This window comes from Erpetoichthys calabaricus, chromosome 2, assembly GCF_900747795.2.
Source record: "Erpetoichthys calabaricus chromosome 2, fErpCal1.3, whole genome shotgun sequence".
NCBI lineage: Eukaryota > Metazoa > Chordata > Cladistia > Polypteriformes > Polypteridae > Erpetoichthys > Erpetoichthys calabaricus.
Genome location: NC_041395.2, coordinates 306,110,141 through 306,134,893, shown reverse-complemented (window position 1 = coordinate 306,134,893; position 24,753 = coordinate 306,110,141). Strand labels below are relative to the sequence as shown.

At 40.7% G+C, this 24,753-nt stretch overlaps 1 protein-coding gene across 1 annotated transcript in view; it reads left to right on the top strand.

The window, feature by feature from the left end:
* Positions 1–24,753, top strand: part of sorcs3a (sortilin related VPS10 domain containing receptor 3a) — a 1,273,344-nt gene that overhangs the window by 746,352 nt on the left and 502,239 nt on the right. The window lies entirely within an intron of this gene.

The following is a 24,753-nucleotide window of genomic DNA, read 5'->3' as shown; positions in this document are numbered from 1 at the left end:
CTGCCTATAATTGACTGTGAGGTTCATTTCCACTGTTAGGTAAACATTTACCAAAAGCAGTAGATATGAGTAGGTATTTTTAAGAAGTAGCACAACCTTCATCTCTCTCTACCAACAATTCTATCCTCATAAACCCCTCAGAAATCCTAAGCTAACTCTGAACTTCTATTTATCCATAATCTGAAAAAGGATGATGTTTAATTAGTCTGCCTTTCCGTTTACTTCACCCTTTATCTTTGTAAACCCTAAATGACAAATCCTTGCTCTTCTTCTCTTTATCCAGTCAACAGAAGGCTGAGTCACACATTGAACAGGACAGGCATCAACGCTTTTTAATATCTCAGCCATAAGCTTGCTGGTTACATCATCAGCCACCAAAGCCTTGAGATTTATGACTTAGGATATACAAGAAGAAGCAGACCATGTTTTGTTCATTTTAATTTTCGTACAATGTGATGAGTTTGATTGGTGTGAATTTTTGCTAGGCTAATGAGGAGGACCTTTTCTTCTTATATAATTACATTTTTTTCTTAGCAAATAGAAAGTGTTCATCAGCAAGAAACATGCTGTTATCTACTGTACTTTAACAGCTCCCATTCAGCGTTGTTCTTGTTTCATGTATTGTGTCCCCACATTACCCCTATTCCTTTCTCTTTCTGTCCCTTTATCCCATGCCTCGCCTTCCAGATAACCAGTTGTCTCTAAAGACTTCCCAACTCAATGGGTCACTGGTCAGCTTTAAATCCTACTCAGGCAGGATTAGTTTTATTTGTCAGGGATGGGGTCAGGTAATTATTACTGGAGGACCTTTGTAATTTTGTCCCATCCACTGATGTCAGTGACTGTGCATTCACATCTCAATAAAGATGACAGGACCCAATACCTTCTATAAAAAGTCCAATGAAAATATCCCCAGGTTAAGCTAATCTTTTCTGGTTGATTCTGTGGTTCATCAGGGGTCTGTTCTTGCTCCTACTCTGTTCAATGCTTGCATGGACTGGGTATTGGGCAAGGTCGTAGGGTCCAGCAGCTGTGGGGCATCTGTTGGTGAAGAAAGACTCACTGATCTTGACTTTGCAGATAATGCTATGATCTTCGTAGAGTCAATGGAGGCTCTGATTGGGGCTCTCGAGTGACTGAGCAAGGAGTCTGAGTGTCTCGGCCAGTGAGTATCCTGCATAAAAACCAAGATTCTGGCCTTAATGACCTCTTGAGCACAGCCATCACCATTGTGTCTGTCTGCGGAGAGAATGTCAACTGCGTCGAGAGAAGTACTTACCTTGGCAGTGACATTCATCTCTCTGGTGACTCTTCCTGTGAAGTCAGTAGATGTCTTGCTATATGGTTGCGAGACCTGGACGTTATGCAGTGACCTGAGATGAAGACTGGACTCCTTCGGTACTGTGTCTCTTTGGAGAATCCTTGAGTACCACTGGTGTGACTTTTTGTTGGAGTCCTGAATGAGGCACATTACCTAAATTGCAAGGGAGTGTTGAGGAGCCTTGCAGCTGGACCAGGCCAAGGGGATGCCCATGTAACACATGGCTGTGGCAGATGGATGGTCATTTCTGGAGGGTGGGACTGGACTGCGTATCCGCCAACTGGGATCCCAAGCTGTTTCATTGTGTGGTGGATGCTGCAACCAACTGTACAAGTGCATGCTCCCCAACCTGACCTGACCTAAGCTAATGTTGTCTGAATCGACATGTCATTAAAATCATCATTTGAGCAATTTGGATGGGACTAAAATTACAGAGGTCCTTCAGTAAAAATTACTTTAACTATTGCCTGAAGTGGTTAAAAAGAACTGCCTGTACTCCTTGTTGTGTATGCTGAATAATGGAGGAAATGGTATCTCCTTGGAGGTGCAAACACACACAAATTGTTGTTGAACATAAGGGTTGCTGATGTTGTCTGAACTGATGGTATGTACCAGTATGCATATACTACTGGTACTCATAAGGCAAAAATGGGGAAATGCTAGTTTAGAATACTGACGTGTGTACCAGCCCACTTGCAGCACTGATTTTACCGAACCTTGTGATGTAAAACTAATCCCATCTGAAAAGGTGTTAAAATTAGAGATGTACTCAAGCAATAATTACTTTACCCCAACTCCTGGTACAAAACATATCTCATCTAAAAAGGGCTTTCAATACCACAAAAGGGTTCCTTTCAGGGTAATTCCAAAAAACACCCCAGGTCACAGGATCACTCTCTAAAATCTTTGTGCTTTGCTGCCAAAGCTCTTTTTAGTAAACCCCTACACTCCTTAACCCTAGAAGGGCCCAAAATGTTTGTAGAAGGAACATCTTACTATTTCTTACTAGTCTGGGGGACTTTGCTTATACTGCTACATGGATTTGTTAATTTTCATGACCACATAGTAATTATTTTGAGGATATTCTCTTAATAAATAAACCCTTACCTTTCTTTTTTACTTACCCAAGCTTTATCACTGTCAGGATGTTGTATGTCGTCCATACCAATGCATTGTCCAGTGAATTTGCCTGGTCCATTTCCTGTGTACTTATCTCTATTCTGTCAAGCAACTGGACTTGTGTCAACAATAGTATATATGGCATTTCATTGTTGTTCATCCTTGTCGATATAAAGTTTTTGTAGTGAAAGGGGTTTACAGTTCTACGGTTCTTTGCCTTATTCAGCTGCAGACGCATTACTGAGGAATGCCTATGGAGAAACTAAAGCCAGAGCACTGGAGACCATTTGATGCTCAGATGTTGTGGAGAATCTGTTAAACCCTTCAAGAAGTCAACCATCATTTTCTAAACCACATTTTCTCCAATAAGGCTTATAGTGGACGGCTGGGGCCCTTGTCTGGCCGAGATGCCTCCACACTGGGAGGACCGGGGGAGCAAGCATGGCCAGAGCGTTACCTCCCCAGAGCGCTAGATGGAAGCCCCCCGGGTTGCAGCCGTAAACAGGACTCCTGCAGGGCTCCATGGGAATTTGTGTTTGGTGCAGCCCTGTTGGGATCTGTGGGTGCTGCCTGGGGGTGCTGCAGCAACCGCTGAGCCCTTATGGGCGGTTTTTCCGCCACAACCGAAAGTGCTGCCAGAAATACATCATCAAGCACCTGGAGCACTTCCGGGGGCATTATAAAAGGGGTCAGCAGATACTACTCAGGGAGCCAGAGTCGGGAGGAGGGAGATGAAAGTTGCCAAAGAGGAGTGGAGGAAAAACAGAGAAAGAAGAAGAAGACTATTGTGTGGTATTGTGCTTTAAACTGTGTTATAACAACGACCGCCTCCAGTACTGTTAGCCAACAGGGTGCTGGCGGAAATTGGGCTAGTGTTAGCCGAAGAAGAAGATGGAGAAGAAGAGGGGGGAGACATGTCTAGAGGCAGGAGGAGAGAAGGAAAGTAAAGAGAGTGGAACTGAGGGTAGGAACTTTGAATGTTGGCAGTATGACTTGTAAGGGGAGAGAGTTAGCAGATATGATGGAGAGAAGGAAGGATGATATATTGTGCGTGCAAGAGACGAAATGGAAGGGGAGTAAGGCCAGGTGGATCGGAGGTGGATTCAAATTGTTCTATCATGGTGTGGATGGGAGGAGAAATGGGGTAGAAGTTATTCTGAAGGAACAGTATGTCAAGAGTGTTTTGGAGGTGAAAAGAGTGTCAGGCAGAGTAATGATTATGAAGCTGGAAATTGGAGGTGTGATGATGAATGTTGTTAGTGCATATGCACCACAAGTTGGGTGTGCAATGGGTGAGAAAGAAGATTTTTGGAGTGAGTTGAATGAAATGATGAACAGTGTACCCAAGGTACAGAAAGTGGTGATCGTAGCGGATTTCAAAGGGCCTGTTGGTGAAGGGAACAGTGGAGACGAGGAGGTGATGGGTAGGTATGGTGTCAAGGAGAGGAATGAAGAAGGTCAGAGGATAGTGGATTTTGCCAAAAGGATGGACATGGCTGTGGTGAATACATATTTTAAGAAGAGGGATGAACATAGAGTTATGTACAAGAGTGGAGGAAGATGCACACAGGTAGATTACATGCTGTGCAGAAGAGTTGATCTGAAGGAGATTGAAGACTGCAAAGTGGTGGCAGGGGGAAAGTGTAGTTAAGCAGCATAGGATGGTGGTCTGTAGGATGATGTTGGAGATCAAGAAGAGGAAGAGAGTGAGGGCAGAGCCAAGGATCAAATGGTGGAAGTTGAAAAAGGAAGACTGCAAGGTTAAGTTTAGGGAGGAGGTGAGACAGGCACTGGTTGGCAGTGAAGAGTTACCAGACAGCTGGGAAACTACAGCAGATGTAGTAAGGGTGACAGCAAGAAGGGTGCTTGGCGTGACATCTGGAAAGAGGAAGGAGGAAAAGGAAACCTGGTGGTGGAATGAGGAAATACAGGAGAGTATACAGAGGAAGAGGATTTCAAAGAAGAAGTGGGATAATCAGAGAGATGCATAAAGTAGACGAGTACAAGGAGATAAGGCGCAAGGTGAAGAGAGAGGTGGCAAAGGCTAAAGAAAAGGTGTATGATGAGTTGTATGAGAGGTTGGACACTAAGGAGGGAGAAAAGGAACTGTACCAATTGGATAGACAGAGGGACCGAGCTGAGAAAGATGTGCAGCAGGTTAGGGTGTGTGAGATATGGCCGGCCATTCATCCCGACCAATACCCCCAGGCCGCCAGATGAAGCCCTCCTTGCAGCATGGAGGTGCCCCGAATGCCAGCAGGGAATCATGGACCTTGGAGTTTCTTCACAGCCCTGCTGGATACCGTGGGGGCCTCCAGGGGATGCTGCAAGGAGGCCCAGGGATTTATATTTTCCGTATAGCCCGGAAGTATTTCCAAGTCACGGGAACGGAAGAAATGATATACTTCCGGGCTGAAGAAAAAGAGAAGTTTTTACCTGACCCGGAAGTGCTGGATAATCACATGGACTGAGGGCTCAAAAGCACTTCTGGGTCATGGACTATAAAGGACTGTGGGAAATCCCAGACAGACGAGCTGAGTTGGGAGGCAGGGTGACTAAGCGTCTGGGAGTGGAGGATTGTGTATTGTATTTGTAATTATTGATTTATTGAAGAGTATTGTGGAGTGAAGGGTGCTTTGTGCACATTATTGTTCAAATAAATATTATATTTGGACTTTTATCTGGTGTCTGGCGTTTGATCCAAGGGTTCAAGGGAGCGATAGCGCCCCCTATCTGTCACAGGTGATAAACAATAAAGATGGAAACGTATTCACAAGCGAGGATAGTGTGTTGAGCAGATGGAAAGAATACTTTGAGAGTCTGATGAATGAAGAGAACGAGAGAGAGAAGAGATTGGATGATGTGGAGATAGTGAATCAGGAAGTGCAACGGATTAGCAAGGAGGAAGGACAGCTATGAAGAGGATGAAAAATGGAAAGGCCATTGGTCCTGATGACATATCTATGGAAGCATGGAGGTGTTTAGGAGAGATGGCAGTGGAGTTTTTAACCAGATTGTTTAATGAAATCTTAGAAAGTGAGAGGATGCCTGAGGATTGGAGAAGAAGTGTACTGGTGTGATATTTAAGAATAAGGGGGATGTGCAGGATTGTAATAACTATAGGGGAATAAAATTGATGAGCCACAGCATGAAGTTATGGGAAAGAGTAGTGGAAGCTAGGTTAAGAAGTGAGGTGATGATTAGTGAGCAACAGTATGGTTTCATGCCAAGAAAGAGCACCACAGATGCAATGTTTGCTTTGAGGATGTTGATGGAGAAGTTTAGAGAAGGCAAGAAGGACTTGCATTGTGTCTTTGTGGACCTGGAGAAAACATATGACAGGGTGCCTCGAGAGGAGCTGTGGTATTGTATGAGGAAGTCGGGAGTGGCAGAGAAGTACGTAAGAGTTGTACAGGATATGTATGAGGGAAGTGTGACAGTGGTGAGGTCTGCAGTGGGAATGATGGATGCATTCAAGTTGGAGGTGGGATTACATCAGGGATCAGCTCTGAGCCCTTTCTTATTTGCAATGGTGATGGACAGGCTGACAGACAAGATTAGACAGGAGTCCCCATGGACTATGATGTTTGCTGATGACATTGTGATCTGTAGCAATAGTAGGGAGCAGGTTGAGGAGACCCTGGAGAGGTGAAGATATGCTCTAGAGAGGAGAGGAATGAAGATCAGTAGGAACAAGACAGAATACATGTGTGTAAATGACAGGGCAGTCAGTGGAATGGTGAGGATGCAGGGAGTAGAGTTGGCGAAGGTGGATGAGTTTTAATACTTGGGATCAACCGTACAGAGTAATGGGGATTGTGGAAGAGAGGTGAAGAAGAGAGTGCAGGCAGGGTGGAATGGGTGGAGAAGAGTGTCAGGAGTAATTTGTGACAGACGGGTATCAGCAAGAGTGAAAGGGAAGGTCTACAGGACGGTAGTGAGACCAGCTATGTTATATGGGTTGGAGACGGTGGCACTGACCAGAAAGCAGGAGACAGAGCTGGAGGTGGCAGAGTTAAAGATGCTAAGATTTGCACTGGGTGTGACAAGGATGGATAGGATTAGAAATGAGTACATTAGAGGGTCAGCTCAAATTGGACGGTTGGGAGACAAAGTCAGAGAGGCAAGATTGCGTTGGTTTGGACATGTGTAGAGGAGAGATGCTGGGTATATTGGGAGAAGGATGCTAAGGATAGAGCTGCCAGGGAAGAGGAAAAGAGGAAGGCCTAAGTGAAGGTTTATGGATGTGGTGAAAGAGGACATGCAGGTGATGGGTGTGACAGAGCAAGATGCAGAGGACAGAAAGATATGGAAGAAGATGATCCGCTGTGGCAACCCCTACCGGGAGCAGCCAAAAGAAGAAGAAGATCAGTGTGCCTCCTGCGTCTGTCTGTGTCGGGTTGAGTGGCTGCTACGCCCTCTAGAGTTGTCACAGGCTACAGTTAGCTGGAGCCTATTATGGCAGGATAGAACATAAGGCTGGAACCAACCTTAGAAGGGGTACCAGTCCACCACAATTTAACACAGTCTACCTCAGGTGAGCTACCTCAAATATTTGTTTTTGGTACCCATAAATAACCAAGGCAGATATGGGGAGAACATGCAGAAACCCACATAAACAGTTACTGTAAATGAACCGTATGGTTTAATGGTTAAATGATGGACGGTATGCTAAGGCTATATTGTGTACTAGTGTGAGTGCATCTGGAGTATTGTGTGCAGTTCTGGAAAACACTACAAGAAAAACTTAGTGACATCTTAATTAGTGCAGAGCAGAGCAACCAAGTATATCCCAGGACTTAAGGTCCTGCCCTACTCTGACAGACTCAGAGAATTAAACCTGTTTAGTCTTGGGCAGAGGAAACTGCATGGGGGCCTAGATCAGATATTTAATGTCCTCAAAGTTACTGATAAAGTAGATCCAGTAGAATTCTTTCAGCTTAATGGTGAATCACATCCTTGAGGACACCAATGGAAATTAAGGTGAAGTGCATTTAGGTTTGAAGCCAGGAAGCACATGTTTAGTCAAACAGTTGTGGGAATCCGGAGTAAACTAAAGAGACATGAAGTTGAAGCAGAAACCTTGGCAATGTTTACGAATTATCTGGATTGAGGAACTGGGACAGCTTTGCTATTAGCTAAATAAATGAGCCTGTTGGAGTGAATGGTCTCCTCTTGTTTTTCAAATTTCTTATTTTCTTATGTTAGGCAACTACTCGATGTCTGATACTTTGGAAAGTTACCATTTACTGAATTTTGGTTTATGGCTGCCTTGAGCCTGGGCAGATATCAGAAGCAGCATCAGGCCACAAGTAGGACCAAATTTAGCATGAGGTGCCACAACATAATAAGTCACTGACACAGTCATTTACCTAAACAAGCTAGTATGTGGGATATGGGAGATGCCTGGGTGAACACAAACTACACCCAGACTGTGAATATAAGCAGATTGTGTGGCCTAGTGGATTGGATGCTGAAATTTACACCATCCATGATGTCAGTTTATACCATGTTTGTGGCACACTTTGTGAAACTGAGAAAGTCACATAAGCTGCTTGTTTTCTAGTTATGAAAAATCTGCTCTCTATATATAAAATCCTAAGCCTAAACGTACAACGATTTTGTGCAACAATTTTATATGACGTTTTTATGTCATGTTTTTTGTCATGCTTTAAATCGGGCTTATTTTAAAACCTACATATATATGTTTGGTACCATTCTTTTCAGAATCTATCGAACTTTAATGTGATGTTGTTAGATTTTCAGTGTCCTATTCCGTTTTTAAATTATAAACTAAAAAATATCAAGAACTCACGTCCTGCGAGACGAGACTTTGTGCCAAGAGATTTAACCATGCCCAGGGCCAGAAATAAAAGTCAAAAAGTAGGACAGCTGCTGTACAATCTTTTAAATGTTCGAAGTACCATGCGAGATGCAGATCACGTGGCACGGCACCAGCAGCAAGCCAGCAGCTGATCAAGGTATGAGGGGGTAAAAAAACACCTGTATTTCTTTCCCATTGTATCACCATATAAGAGGGGTTTTTTGAGGAGCCACCGGATCTAATTGGGGTGTGTTCAGCCCCTCTCTTCAAAACGCGAGCGAGAGAGAGACATGAAGTGGCTGGCGTAGAGTGCAGGCCAGGGGGGTTGGCAAGCGAAGCGTGCAAGGGGGAACCCCCTAGTATAATAATAAAAATCCTTGACAGTTGGCAAGGATTATGCAAAGTAGGGAAGCTTTTGGAAAACACACTGGTCTACTCCTAATGCCATCTGGATGATGGGGGCTAACTTTATCCACTTGAGGAAAAGAAATAGCAAACGGCATGCCGCGCAATGATGGTTTGGTCAGTGGCCTTTATCTATCATTTTAGTGGATGGAGAGAGAAATGAGAAACACGTGAACTGCTGTGCAACATGCACATTCATCAGCCATGTCTCCTCAAAATCGTTCCCTGTGAGGTGTGAGGTGTACTTGCATGTAGGGCAGCATGCAGTTATAATGCAGCCTGGTCTGGTCATTTTTCTTGTCTAAAAATATCTAACAAATATGAGTACTAGTGAATAGACCAGGATATGAACACACACAGTCCCCAGTAATAGTGAGGTAGTGTGGTGTTATGGGTCCACAGCTCTTCCATCAAAGGCCGTTTATTTTAAATAAATAATCGCCGCGCTCGCGGCTGAGGAGGGGGCGTGGTGGTTGTAGCAAGCCGCAGGGCGATCTGCAGTGTGGGCGGTTCTCACCTAAGTGCACAGGTGAGAGACTGCCCACATCCGTGATTGCTCCTGTTGCTAATATGCTACAGCTGCTATGTCCCTCGGTATAAAGGGAAGCGCGAGCCGGTTAAAGGGGAGAGAGAAAAAGTAGAAGAGGAAAAAGAAACGGAGGTTGCAGGAAGCAGCAGCAGCAGCAGCAGCAGCAGCAGCAGGAGGAGGAGGAGGAGGAGGAGGAGGAGAAAGTCGGTGCGGGAGAACGAGTGAGTGCAGGTTCACGGGCAGCTGTACTGGTAGCTTAGGTGTATGGCCGACACCCGAAGTGTAGCAGCAGTGGTCGCTCCCGCAGAGTTGTTTATGCAGGGCGGGAGTGACCAGAAGATGGATGACTCTCCGCGGAAGGCAGCGGGAGTTGGACTTGGGGCGAGTATTCCACAGCATGAGCGCCCTCGTTGCTGTGGAACCCAAGTCGCTGGCTGGAAGAGCCTACCGGAGCCAGGGATCGGTGAGGCAATCCAAATAGCGAAAGCAGGCAGAAAGAAGGTCAGCTGCAAGGAGGGTGATTCTCCTGTAGAGCGCCCATACGGGTATAGCAGGGGAGTTGCCAGAGAACAGAAGACACTGAGCTTTTTGATTTTAACATTGTTACTTCCTGTACAGTTTTACCTCGTGGTTTTTAGAAGAGTTTATTGATTTTAACCTCCACTTTTCATTTAATGGATTATTTATTTATTTATTGAAGGAACTGCACAGCACTTTGTTTGCACTTTGGATTTGTTTTAATAAAAGCACTATTGCACATTTTATACACCATTCCTTTGCTCAATTGTTTATTGCCCCACTGTCTATGCTCATCGGTGACATTACCGACGGTGTTGGGTTCAAGGGCTCCCTAATAGAAGAGGAGCATGGAGCTGAACCCACATCATCACAGGCAGAAGTGCTCACTTTACTTTGTTGTACAGCATCTCTCTGTAGTGGACAGAGAGTCATGTGTGGTACATTATAATTTAATTTTGATGATATGTATGCAAAAAATCCATTTTAAGTACTTGAGTAAGTGGGAGATTACAAAAGCCTACCAGAGCCTAGTCAATTCCTATTCATTTAATGTATTTCAACAAGCAAGACACCAGGTTGCTGCAATGCACCACACTACCTGTTGCTTGTTTCCATACATTGACTGTTCTGTGCAAGATCATTTATTCTGACCAGTACTTCAGTTTACAGAAACTGCGGCACATTTATTTTTCAGCCTCTCTTGTCCAATTTGGAACTGTGTGGATTTGCAGCTTGCCCCAGGACAAATGAGAAGAAAGTAAAATTCGGTCCAGAATTAGTAGTATATTTAATGGTCAATTGAACCGACTAAATATAATATTTAATATGCCCTTAGAATATTGGAAGAGAAACAGGAAACTGCTGAATGTGGGCTACAAAGCTTTGTCAGAGTTCCACGCCATTGTAACACCTCTTTTCATTTCCTTCAAAACTATTATTTCAAAGCAACATCATACAGGGATCCAGCTTCTTAATAATGAAGCCAGAGACACTGATTGGTCCTAAAAGACACATAGATCAGATTAACATGATGTTATGTCAACCTCTGAAGTCACAAATTTAGGAGCGAACTTCAACTGTGACTTGAAGTTTACAGATAAGTTGAATAATGTTACTAAGTGTTACTAAAACCACCATTTAGGTAATGTAGGTCTTAATGTTCATTCACAGTCACAGAATGACTGCTACATACGTTTACTACTGCTAACATTGATTATTGCATTGCCTGCTGAAAACATTTCCAGAACATCTGCAAATAATTTGAACTAGAGTGATAAGATGGTTGACAAGGTCAAATAAAAGAGTGCTTGGCACTCTTGTCCTTAAGACATTGAATGGCTTCCTGTGAAATTTGGAAGTTTAGGTTATTTTTTTAATTAATAAGGCCTTACTTGGTTTAGCTTGTGAATGCATTGCATTACAATACATTTATTTATTATGCACTCAGACTATTTAATATCTAATTTAAAAACTATTTCTTTATTGTTTGGATTTTTCCTGAGTTTATGTTTATTTTGTATACTTTAAAATTTGTTTTTATTTACATTTAGGTATTGGTTCTTCAGTGTGTATTGGTTGCATTTTTTGTTGTATATGAAACACCTTAATATGCAATTATGTACAACAAGTGTGATGTATTATTATTATTATTATTATATTTATTGTGTTGCTTTTTAAATTTATATTGGTTGTATTCATTTTAGTACCCTGTGAGGAAATAGGTGCTTTATAAAGATACTGCATTTTTATTAGATAGATAGATAGATAGTATTATTATTATTTTGCTACTGTATCAAATAATATAAAATGATAGCAAACTCAGAACAATGTATATTCAATAACTATATTTTATATAGTGAAAAATCACAAATTAAAAAATAATCCTTTGTTTTTTCAAAAACAGTTTACATAAGTGTTTAAAGAAGATGATTTTTAACTCCTTCCTTAACACTACATATCTCCTCCAACTTCTCACACATTTAAAAAAAACATTTATTTCTATAGCACATTTTCATGCAAAGGATGCACCTCAAAGTGCTTTATAAGCAATGAAAAAGCAAATTAAAAGGAGATAAGAATAATAAAGAATAACCAGTATACAACAAAGAAATAAAGCACACGTATATAAGGAAGATATAGAATTCTGATGAGGTATAGTCCTTAAATATAGAATTTGGCTTTTAAAATCTCTAAATGTGAGCCTGATGATAAGACCAGAAGCCTCATATATAAACGGTGCATATGCACAAAAATGTTGCGTATGCCCATTTCCACACTCACATCACGATGTATAGAAACTAAACTTGGAGTAAAGCCACGCACATTTTCACGCTTGCTCAACCCTGGTGTACGCAAGTTCTCCACTCGGTTTAGCAAACTGGCGGCACCCAGCATCAAAGCAGTGCTACTGTTCCTGTGTGGTTTCCCTTTAGTTTTTAGATTCACATCCCTGACGCGGCTTTATCAAATGCACTTAAATTAACCTCATATCGTTTATTAGTTTAAGGCATCTCTTTGTAATCAACCCGTAAGCATATAATGGTGCACCGAATGGCCAAACTATTCTAGATACCATCACTGCTTTAGTGTTGTTATTCCCAGTGCACCACTGAGTATTTAACCCACTGTATTTGAATGTGGAATCACAGCTGTATAGCAGCTGATCGGATTACCGGTATACAGCATCTTGCACACGCTGTCTCAGCCATGCGCGCAATCTATTTGAACTGTTCCCATACGGCAAACGCTTCAGAGCCTTTCCTGTATGGACCTTGCGGTTCAGAAACAGTTTCATCCCAAGTACTCTAAGCGTACTCAATCAGTCCATCAATTGTTCCTGGTAGAACTTAATCAATTGTTCCTGGATTGTACTTATAAGTTCAATCACCTCACTGTAAACTTGCACTACAGTTATAATATTGCACAACCTGAGTCAAGTTATAAAGCGCGTATTTACATATGATGATGACTGGCTTCTAAGTCGATTTAGATTTTCAAGCGCTAACTTCTTGGAGCTGTTGATATCATTTTTAAGATGAAATGCAGTAAAGCATGTTTATTACATTATACAGATAAGTTTTAAATTTCATTAAAATAATCTAAATTGTTAATAATTAAACATGTAAGGACACGGTGGTGCAGCGCTAGCCACGAGCTGGCGCCCCATTCAGGGATTGTTCCTGATGGATAGATGGATGGAATAATTAAACATGTACTACGAAGATATTTCAATGTTTCATAAAAGTTTTCAAGAATTTACAGATGGCTTGGCATCTATTACAGAGCTGATCATGTGGCAATTGGTTACTTGGAGAAAGAAAAGTAAGGACAGGAATTGGAGGTTAGTACATTTGAAAGAGACAGTACTGCTGCAATAAATTATTTCATTGAAGGTCACGCAACAAGCATCTTGCAGGAGGCAGGAACAATCTCTAGACAGGGCTCCAGCTCATCGCTAATACTGCGCCACCGTGTCCCCATGTTTAATATATATGCTTTAATTCCTATTATTATGAAAATGATATCAAGTATACATCTTAATATTTAAATTGTTCAGAGAGCTCTAATATCAGGAATGTAATGGATTCTGTGTCCTGTTGGAGTAAGAGAAAGCCCATTTAAGAAGCACATAGTGATTCACACACATAGAGCACATAGAAGAACACATAGAAAGCATTTAACGTGCTACTTTAGTTACAATGGGATCTGAGAAACTAGTAAATTAAACGATTTTAAGATGAAGTTTATGATGTTCTACTTTGATGAGAAAATAAAGTTCATGATTAAAGTGGAAATTTCAAGATTAAAGTTGACATTTGGACATTTTTTTCAACTGAGTCCCTATTTTGTTTTTCTTTTCTCTGTACCCTAATACGCTTCCATATGACACTCAGACGGTGAGATTCAGCTCCCCTTTTCACAGCGACTTTGATATCTGACCACTTCGTATTTATTTCGCACACTTTGCGACTTTCTGAACTTGAACTTTCGAGTTTCTCCGCCACTCTGTTACTCGATCAACTTCCTTTTGTTGTTTATACCACTGTTTAAACCAACAAATAGTACGTTTTTCCTTGCCTCCACTTGGTATTCGTTGAAATTCTTCTGTTGCCCCTGTGCTTTTGCCATTGTCTTTTCACAGAACGCTGAGCTTAAGGGCTATTTATATTAATTTGCATATTCAGAGAGGTATAATTCTGGGAGGAGTTGGGGAGTGGTGGCAGTATGTGCGTTACTTTTAATGCAGAATGGGATTTATGTAGTGGAAGAACGTGGAAGTTGGTGTACGCACAGATTTATCTGGATTTTTTTGTGCATACGCACATTTCCGCTTTGCTCCATATGCCATGTTTTAGTGTGAATTCTATGCATGGCGTTATGCGTGAGGCCCCAGGCGACCAGGGTCAACAGAAAAATAGGAAAGGCCAGTTAAGCTGAAGACATAAACAAAATCTGAGGGGTTACAGGCCGGAGACCACCCAGCCCTCATTGGGCATTCTGCCTAACGTAAATGTTCTTAAATTGTTCTTTATTGTTTTCTTTTTTATGCTTTGCCTGAGAGGATTCAATACAGTGGATCTCGTAGGTAGATAGATAGATAGATCCTAAAAATATTATGACAAACAACAATGTCCACCCAATAATACACATAAGAATTACAAAAAGAAGTAAACCTCTTGGCTAAAGATAAGAGCAGTCCCATTGAGGCAATGTAAAGGCATATTACCAGTGGCATGTAGGAGCCCCAGTAGCATTTCTTGACACATTTCTGCTTAATAATTAGTAGGATGAGCAGCATTTTTTATAATATCACTCGGTTTTATCTCCATTCTGTCCTCCTCTACTTCCTCCAGCATATCAAGAGTGCATCCCATAACTATGCCTGCCTTTTTTAGTCAGCTTCTTATGTATTATAATATAAAATTAATGATATGAATATGGCAATTTTCTAACCTACTCAAAGCACTTTTCAGAGACAGTAGGGGAGCAACTTCAACCACCACCAATGTGCCAGATCCACCTGGATGATGCAACAACATCCATTTGTGTGCCAGTACAACAACAACAACAACATTTATTTATATGGCACATTTTCATACAAATGATGTAGCTCAAAGTGCTTTACAGGATGAAGAAAGAAAAAAGAAAAAGAAAAAAATAAGATTAGGCAATGCTAAGTAATAAAGAATAAAGTAAGGTCTGATGGCCAGGAGGACAGAGAAAACAAAAAAAAAATTAAAACTTCAGAGGGTTGGAGAAAAAAAAAATCTATAAAAATCTATAATGCCCCCACTGGGCATTCTACCTTACATAAATGATCTCAGTCAGTCCTCATGCTTTTCAGGCTTCACGTGGAAGAATTAGATGATGATGGTCTTGAAGGCCATCTGGCCTTCAATCCATTAATGAAGGGACTGCATGGTGCCTTGCTCAGGCAGTGGTGGTGCAGATCGCCACCACAGAAAACTGGAAAAAGTATGCTCACCACACATTAGCTATTAGGTGGTGAAGGTATGAGAGAGATAGTTAGTCAGTAAGGGACACGGGGGTGATTAGTGGACCTGAAAGTCCAGGCTGTGCTGGACAATTTATTCAGCACATCAGGAAATGCACAAAATGGCCAGTTATCTTTTATGAAAGATGTTGGTTTCATGTCTCATTTGAAGGATGGGATATTAATAATTAATATAAATATTATCAATAGTAGTAGTATTAATAGTAGTGATAGTAGTATCTATTTTCTGAACTTTTTAAATCCAGTTTCAGAGTTGGAATAACTGAACCTGATCTTAGCAGCGTCATTTGCACGGCTGAAACCAAGTTTGGACAGGTAGCCAAACCTGCTCATACCAGGCCAATCAAGAGTCACCAGTAACTTAAAATGCCACCTTAGGAATGTGGGAGAAGAATTTTCAGTGCCTAGAGAAAAGACCATTTAAAGACAAGCTGAATTTACAAATTTCACAGCAAAAGAAACAGGGTCAGGATTCAAACTCTGTCTTCAGGAGCTGTGAGGCAGTGTTGCTGACCAGTGGTCCATTATGCTGCTCCCCATATAGTTAAAAGGATGTTAAGTTTTGTAAGGGTCAAACATCTCACCCATTTCAACAGCCTTAGTGAGTGAAATTCTAAATCGTTTGCCAATCTTTAAAAGTTCCGATATTTATTCATTTGGAAAATTGTCAGGTAAAGTAACAAAGGACACCATTGTTAAATACAAAATCTGGCACAGACTAATGAACAACCTTTATTTTTTATGGGACCTTTCAATAGCAAATACTGTCCTACACCACTTTACAAGTACAAAGGTGGTATATTCCAATGGTTTTTCCTTTTTGTTTTCCTTTTTTGAGCTCATGCCAGTCAAATGACAGAATGATACTGAGTCACGGTCAGAAAGTGATTCAGCAGCTCCATTTCCATTTCCAGAATGTTACACTGCTAGTTGTCTAGGTTAAGCTTGTGGCCCCTCGACCATACGTGTGCTGAGTAACTGAATGTAATTTAAAAATGCAAAATAATGATGCTAATAGATAAATAATTTATAAAACTGTGCATCCCTGAAGGAATCAGACTGATTGCTAAATGTAACCCTTTGCTGCTCCTCCATATTTCAGTGAGTTTAGCATTATATCTCTGCAGGGCACCAATCTTTGCCTCATCTAATTGCTGCAAATCATTTATACATTCCAAATTAATTCATTTTTTTCACAGTATTAGAAAACAAATTTGATTAACAACAACATAAATATGGGATATTTATTTTTTTGACAATGTAAGGAACATGAAGGATTGTAACTGCACTAGAAGATGTGGATTAGTACTCATGTAGCTTAATAGCTCTTGAGTGTTTCTATCAGTACAGCCTCTTGAGGATTCTATATATCAAATAGGAGGATTACCACTTTAATTACAGCATGTCCAACTGTGCAAAGATGACCAACATTAAAACAATGCAGAAACAACTCCACTGGATGGTACACTGCCACAGAATGTTCAATTACTGCGTCTTCAGCGAAATGGTGTACTGTTTACTTACCCAAGGCCATAGAATCTTTGATGGCCAGAGGAAGAGGTTCCAAGGTACCTTCAAGGCCTACTTTGAAAAGGCTAGATCAGTATGAATAGATTGGAAGCCTGATGTGGCCACATAATTCATCAAAGAGTCCACTTTTGAGGCAACTGCCTCTCTTAATAGATAGACAATAGAATAGACGGACATTAGATGGAGATGGAAAGAGAGAAGGGAGAACCTACATTTGTGGAAGACACTCTCAAATGGAACTTTCTTCTGCATCCAATTTCCATGTAATTGCTCAGTGATTATAGGACACACAGATAAACATGACAGACATCCATCTCATTTCAAGTGACCTACAGCTGTGATGATTGAGAGAGCATGTTCTCCTTTGTGGCCATGCTCTTTGTGTTCCTAATTCCTCCTAGCGCATTTCTCCATCAATCCAAATATTGTCAAACGTGCTTTCCCCAGGACAGTGTCCCATGGTGCTGGAGCCCATTTTGTTTACAAAAATCTCAACGCAGGAGCCATCCCTAGTCAAGACATTGAAGAGTTATGCACAACACCTATAATTACAAAAATACAGATATAATGCACAGTTGTCAGTTAACCTACCATGAATTTCTTTGTTCTGTCCATAATTATGTAGACAAATGAGGCTTGCCTCTTATACATAAAAAAAGCAGTAATAATTTAACTAGATGTTCATTGATGCCTCCAAGTGGAGTGTGAGGGTATTTTTTAATTATTATAAAATGACACAGAGGTGAGGTAAGCCTCATGTCTTCTACAATGTGATTGAAACCACAAATTCTGCTCCTGTGCATTGCATTTGTGACTGTGAAAATTTGTTTTAGTTGTGCACTGAACTCTTATATCCCTACATGAGAAAGAGAAATAAGCCAGATTGACATGTAATTTTTCCTAAGTAATAAATGCTGTAGCTTAATCCACTTTTATAGTAAATGATTAGGCCTTAAAAACGATCAATTACAGCTGACAAGTCCCCGGATGTAAAAGGGGGAAAAGGAGGAAGGCATTACTGCCATCCGTCTGACAGTAATGAATGGCAAGACTGCAAACCTAGGCCAAAGAATACTGGCTATGAATCCACTGTCTGTTTATTGGCTCTTAATAAAAAGCAATTTGTCTAAATCACCGCCAGAGAGAATCCATTGGTAGATTTGAGAGAAGAGAGGTGGCATTTTACTCAGTGAAAAATGTGCTACTGTATTTCTAACCCGAATCTTGCACAGGAGTGGGAAATGCTTGGCACATTGGTGTAATTTTCTTGGTTTGATAAGTACGCAGTCACAATGTCACAAGAAGACGAAAGTTTATTTAATAATAACTGCTGTAATTGAATCTGTGTTTTTAATTTAAATGGCAGTTCCCCAATGTAGTGAGCATAGTGGAGGCCTTCAGTCTGCTCTGCAAAGCTTTGCTGAGAACAGCAGAAGTGGTTTTAAGAGGGTCATCTTAACAACTGACTGACATGAGCCAGAAACCTTATAACGGCCCCCTACGTCATCTTTCCTCAATCAGTGAAATAAAATAAACTCAGTTGGAATACACTATGGTGGGTGCTCTATAAAATTTAATTTAATTTCATCATTACTCTAAAATTCTCTTATACTGAAATGAATGGCTCTCCTTTTTCTGCAGTGCTTTAGACTGAGAGCTTCTTACACAGGGCCTTTTAAAACGAACCTCCACTCAAATCTTGTATAATATAATACAAAACAATACAGCGCTGAGCGCTATGAACAATTCTCATTTATAATACAAGTAAAGATGATGCTAATTACTAAACACATAACTGGTATACATGTAAATGCGAATTTGTTAAAATACACAATTTGTCAGTTAGGTAAAAAAACAATGTAGAAACTAATTAAACCTAAATTGAAACAAACAGTATCTGTCCATTAATTAATTAATGAACTATGGCCAGTTAACAATGGAGGAGACTAAAATCATAAAAGAGAACGTCAAGTCAGACACAGTCCCGGAGACCTTGGCCAACTACCCACCTACCCCCTTACGGGTTTTCTTTGGCAGGTTCTTAGCTGGATGCCCAATCTGATGAGAGAATTATTCCATCCATTGATTCCAATGCTTCTTTATTAAAATGAATTTTCCATATGTAGGACAGCAGCCTGGCAGTACAGCAGTGGCACCATGTGCCACATTCAGATACTGAGGAAAGAAACAGAATAAAGGAGGGTTACTATTGGTTTAAAAATATTGTATTATTTATATTTCTCTACACTTGATTAACAAACAGAACTGCAGTATGCACAGCTAATCAGCAACTCTAGTCAGGGTATCCTAAACTGAAGTAATTCGTCTTCAGCCTGGATTTAAAAGCTGAGACTGAAAGGGCACCTCTTATATACAGTAAGTAGGCAGATCATTCCACAGCTTCAGGGCTTTGTAACTAAAAGCTCAACCTCCCACTGTTATTTTATTAATCCTTGGAATCTTACGTAGGCTGGCATTTTGAGATCTCAATGTGAGCTCTGGTTTGTAATGTAATGATAAGCTCAGATAAATAAGCAGGGCCTTGGCCATTTAAGGATTTATAAGTTAAAAGAAGGATTTTGAAATATCAGCCCTAAGCTTAAATGGGAGCCAGTGTTAGGACTTATACCAACTAATATCAAAAGGAGATACAGTGATCCCTCGCTATATCGCGCTTCGCCTTTCGCGGCTTCACTCTATCGTGGATTTTATATGTAAGCATATTTAAATATATATCGCGGATTTTTTGCTGGTTCGCGGATTTCTGAGGACAATGGGTCTTTTAATTTCTGGTACATGCTTCCTCAGTTGGTTTGCCCAGTTGATTTCATACAAGGGACACTATTGGCAGATGGCTGAGAAGCTACCCAACTTACTTTTCTCTTTCTCTCTCTTGCGCTTTCTCTGATCCTGACGTAGGGGGTGTGAGCAGGGGGGCTGTTTGCACACCTAGACGATACGGACGCTCGTCTAAAAATGCTGAAAGATTATCTTCATGTGGCTACCTTCTGTGCAGCTGCTTAGTGAAGCGACATGCTGCACGTGGTTCGCATACTTAAAAGCTCGAAGGGCACGTATTGATTTTTGCATGTTTGTTTTTCTCTGTCTCTCTCTATCTCTCTCTCTCTCTCTCTCTCTCTCCTTGCTCCTGACGGAGGGGGTGTGAGCTGCCGCCTTCAACAGCTTTGTGCCGCGGTGCTTCGCATACTTAAAAGTCAAACAGCCCTATTGATTTGTTTGTTTTCTCTGTCTTTATGACAGTCTCTGCTCCTGACGCACACTCCTTTGAAAAGGAAGATATGTTTGCATTCTTTTAATTGTGAGACAGAACTGTCATCTCTGTCTTGTCATGGAGAACAGTTTAAACTTTTGAAAAAGAGACAAATGTTTGTTTGCAGTGTTTGAATAACGTTCCTGTCTCTCTACAACCTCCTGTGTTTCTGCGCAAATCTGTGACCCAAGCATGACAATATAAAAATAACCATATAAACATATGGTTTCTACTTCGCAGATTTTCTTATTTCGCGGGTGGCTCTGGAACGCAACCCCCGCGATGGAGGAGGGATTACTGTAACACAATTTAACTACTGAATAGAATTTGATCCTGCAGCCTTTTGTTATTGTTTAACCTGACGCAGGTAGTTTGGCATAGTGGTTAAGGCCTTGGACTTTAAACCCTGACACTGTGGGTTCAAATCCCACTACTGACACCATGTGACCATAAGCAAATCATTTACCTGTCTGTGCTCTAACTGTAAAAACAAAAGAAATATAACCAATTGTACCCTGGATAAAGGCATCATTCAAATAAGTAAACATTGATTTTTGTTTTTATATTAATGTTTTATTTTATTGCTTTTTAGGAAGACATAATAATCTTCTGTACCCTGATTTTTTTTTTTACTACATTTTACATTAGATTCATGTCAGTCATTGGCTTTTTCAAAAATTACATCCTGTATGTCGTATTGACACGATAGGTTTGTGAATTTTCAAATAAGCTCATAACTGACATTTTTTTATTTCATGTTCCGGCAATTCTGGTCATGTCAAAAGATCCAACAGCTAATAAATCAGTGGCTGAAACTTCCGCTGGTTTGTCAGTGTTTTGGCTGCTTTTTTAGCCATTAAACAAGCTTGAAATTTACATTTACATTTATTTGCTTAGCAGAGTCTTTTATCCAAAGTGACTTACAAAGGGGGGAGGGGTCAACATAACTGAGTAAACATCAGTCGGGGTGGCCATTTTGGACAAAGTGCTACAGGACAATGCTAGAAATTGATTGAGAGCGCAGAACAAAATACAAGCGGCTTACAATTCGTAGATTTAAAAAAAAGTAACAGCTAAAATCAGTCAGAAATTCTTCAAAGATAAAGTCTTCAAAATGTTTTTTAAACACAGAGAGGGAGTCAACAGTTCAGGTTGGATGTGGGCAGCTCATTCCATGAGCTAGCATCAACATTTCAAAAGATTCTGGACTGAGATTTGATGCAACCCAAAGGTGGTGTCTCCAGACACCATTCATCATGATGCCCAAGTGGTAAAGAAAGAGCACAAGATCTTACAGGTGTCTCCATATTTATAGGTGCAGATCTGCTGAGTACTCTGCAGGCAAGCATCAAGGATTTGAATTAAATATGTGCTGCTACAAGGAGCCAGTCTAGTAATCTGAAGAGAGGACTGACATGTGCCCATGTTGGTTGGTCGAACACCAGACATGCTGCTGCATTTTGAATCATCTGTAGTGGCTTGGCAATATGTGAATAGTGTGGGGGTATATCTTGTGCAATCATATGGCAGTGCCAAATACTGAAAGCAATTTCAGTGGCCATACACAACTGGTGAGTGCTTCATCACAGGTTTGCTGTTATGGCATACATTGAATCTAATTGTGCAGCAGCAGAGGTGCAGTGAAGGGCAAGAGTTCCTCCTCGGGATTCTATTTCCAACAGGTTAGAGAAATTTCAGTTTACTGGTAATGTGAAATAAGTGTTTAGAGCATTGAGAACAGTAAGAACACCAGAAAATATCAAAAGCGTGAGACAAGCTGTAGATATTCAGCACAATGCCAGTTGGTAGCATTAAATATTTCAAACTGGACGTGTTTGACAAATTATTCTGCCAGATTTATTATTTTAACCATATAAACAAATAGTGCATGTAGTTTATAGGAATAATTTAGCTACTTGAATTGAATTCTTACAAGAAAACTGGGATATGTAGAAGTATTTGCAAACTCATTTAGAGAAATGTTATAGTTATGGTGTAGCTCATTTTAAAGCATTTTATTTAAATGCCACTTAAGATAAATAAACTTCATTGATTCATTTTATTCTTTATTTGGTACTATAAGTCAGGTGACAAAGTTAACATTTTTGTGCTGCACTGCAAGAATTGACTTTTGTCAGATTTTCTAAAGTGTGCACTAAGCACTTACACCTCAAGAATCTATTCCCAGGTTTGAATTCTAATTAATGTTTTATTAACAATACATTTGCTTTCAATTTTTCTCTTTTGGTAATATTCACGTGAGAGAGATACTTGAAAGAAAACACAAATATCTAATTTTTTATTATATAGACATTGTTCTTTGTCTAGTTATGGCTCCTTTGACATTATGATACTAATCCACTACAGGGGTGCCAGCATGGTACCAATTTTCTTACTTGGGTTCTCAAATTAAAATATTTAAGAAACCCTCTTTGATTCTTCATGATTACTAGTTGTCCTCGTTACAGGGAAGCAAAGGATTCCTAAAAAATGACTACCATGAGGCATGGCCATTAGTATAAAGTTTAACCATTTAGTACCATTACCTTTTTTCCAGACTTAAAAAGGTTACCTTTTGACACATTTATGTGTAAAAACGTCTGAAACGGTGAAGCATTTCGATAAGTGCTTATGTGTGCAGTGGTTTCTGTCACATTCCACCTGTCAAGCTCCAGTCTGTCTGATCAGACCTTCCTTTGCTCATCCATCTTTTTAACCCCACATCTGCAGCTGATGGGTCAGCTTTAGAAATGAAGCCAGAAGATGGGGAATGAGCAGCCTAGGAGTTAAATTGCATTACAGTGCATCCTTAATCTGTGTTGAGGTTCAGAGGGGAAGAACAACTGCACTGAAGAGATGGTATGCAATGGAGTAGGAGGCCAGGCTTGAAACAGCTGTGGTGAAGACATAGTTACAGTAAAGCAATGCAGTATAATTGTATGTGTGTAGTCATATGCAGTGCATTCTGAAAGTATTCAGACCCCTTCACTTTTTTCACATTTTGTTATGTTGCAGGCTTCGGCTGAAATCTTTTAAATACATTTTTCCCTCATCAAGCTAAACTCAATACCTCAAAATGACAAAGTGAAACAAAGTGTTAAGGATTTTTTCAAAATTCAGACTCTCTACTCAGTACTTTGTTGAAGCATCTTTGGCAGCAATTACTGTCTGGAGTCTTCTTGAGTGTGACCAGCTACACACACCTGGAATTAGGGATTTTCGTCCATTCTTCACTGCAGATCCTCTCAAGCTCTGTCAGGTTGAATGCAGACCAATTGTCAGGTGTCTCCAGAGATGTTTAACAGGGATTAAGTGTGGAGCCTGGTTGAGCACTCAGGAATATTCACAGAGTTGTCCCTAAGCCACTCTTGTGCCGTTTTTGCTATGTGCTTACGGTCATTGTCCTGTTGGAGGTTAAATCTTCTGCCCAGTTTGAGGCCCACCCTGGAGCAGGTCTTCATTAGAGATATCTCTGTTATTTGTTCAGCTGTCCCTCATCCCTGACTAGCTCCATAGCATGATGCTGCCACCACAATGCTTCACTGTTGACATAGTATTGTGCAGGTAATAAGTGGTGCCTGGTTTCCTGCAGACATTACATTTACAATTGTGGCCAAATAGTTCAATCTTAGTTTCAATACACAAGAGAATCTTTTTCCTCTTAGTCTAAGAGTCCTTTAGATAGCTTTTTGCTAACTCAGACCTGGCTTTCTTATGTCATTTGGCCACTCTGCCCTTTAACCCAGATTAGGGAAGTATCACTTATCCCTTCTCCACACAGGTTCTTTGGAGCTCAGCCAGAGCTACCATCAGTTCTTGGCCACCTCCCTTACCAATCTCCCTTCCATTGCTCAGTTTGGCCGGGCAGCAAGCTCGAGGAAAATATGTGGCTGTTCCAAACTTTTTCCATTTAAGAATTATGGATGCCACTGCACTCTTGGGAGCCTTCAATACTGCCAGAATTGTTGTAGCTTTCCCCAGATCTGTGCCTCCATGCAATTCTGTCTCTCTTTGTGCAGGCAATTTCTTGAACTTAATGGTTTAGTTTTTGCTCTGAAACATGTTGTCAACTTGTGAGACCTTCTATAGACAGGTCTGTAACTTTCCTAAGTTACAATCAATTAAACTGAGCACATGTAAACTCCAAACAAGGTGGTGGAGAAACATCTTGTCACACTCGTGCGCATGGGAGGCAGCTAAAGGGCTTGAATAAAAGTAATACCATGCCAGACCAGGGGGAGGCAATGTGCATTGACTTTTCTCTCACTTCTCTGCAGACTACTTACGGGAAATTCCACCGGAACATCACTTCTGGTTCCGGCCCAACGGATGACCTCACTTCCAGTTCTGACTCCAATTACATCATTTCCTCTGGTCTGCCTTAAAACTGCCATCATTTCCACACCTAATCTGTTTTGTTTTGGACTCAGACCTGTACACAGTTTTCAAGTATTTTGCACCCGGGAAAAATTATATAGGTGGCTGCCCCAAACCATTTTTTTAGTTCTTTGTTGAATCCTTTGACAATTGTTGAATTCTTGAAAACTGTTTACAGGTCTGAGTCCAAAACAGAATAGATTAGGTGTGGAAAAGATGGTGGTTGTTTCGTAGACCAGAGGAAATTATGTAATTGTAGTCAAAACTTTCCCATAACTGGTCTGTAGAGAAGTAAGAGAAAGGGGTCAGTGCACATCGCCTCCTCCTGGTCTGGCATGGTATT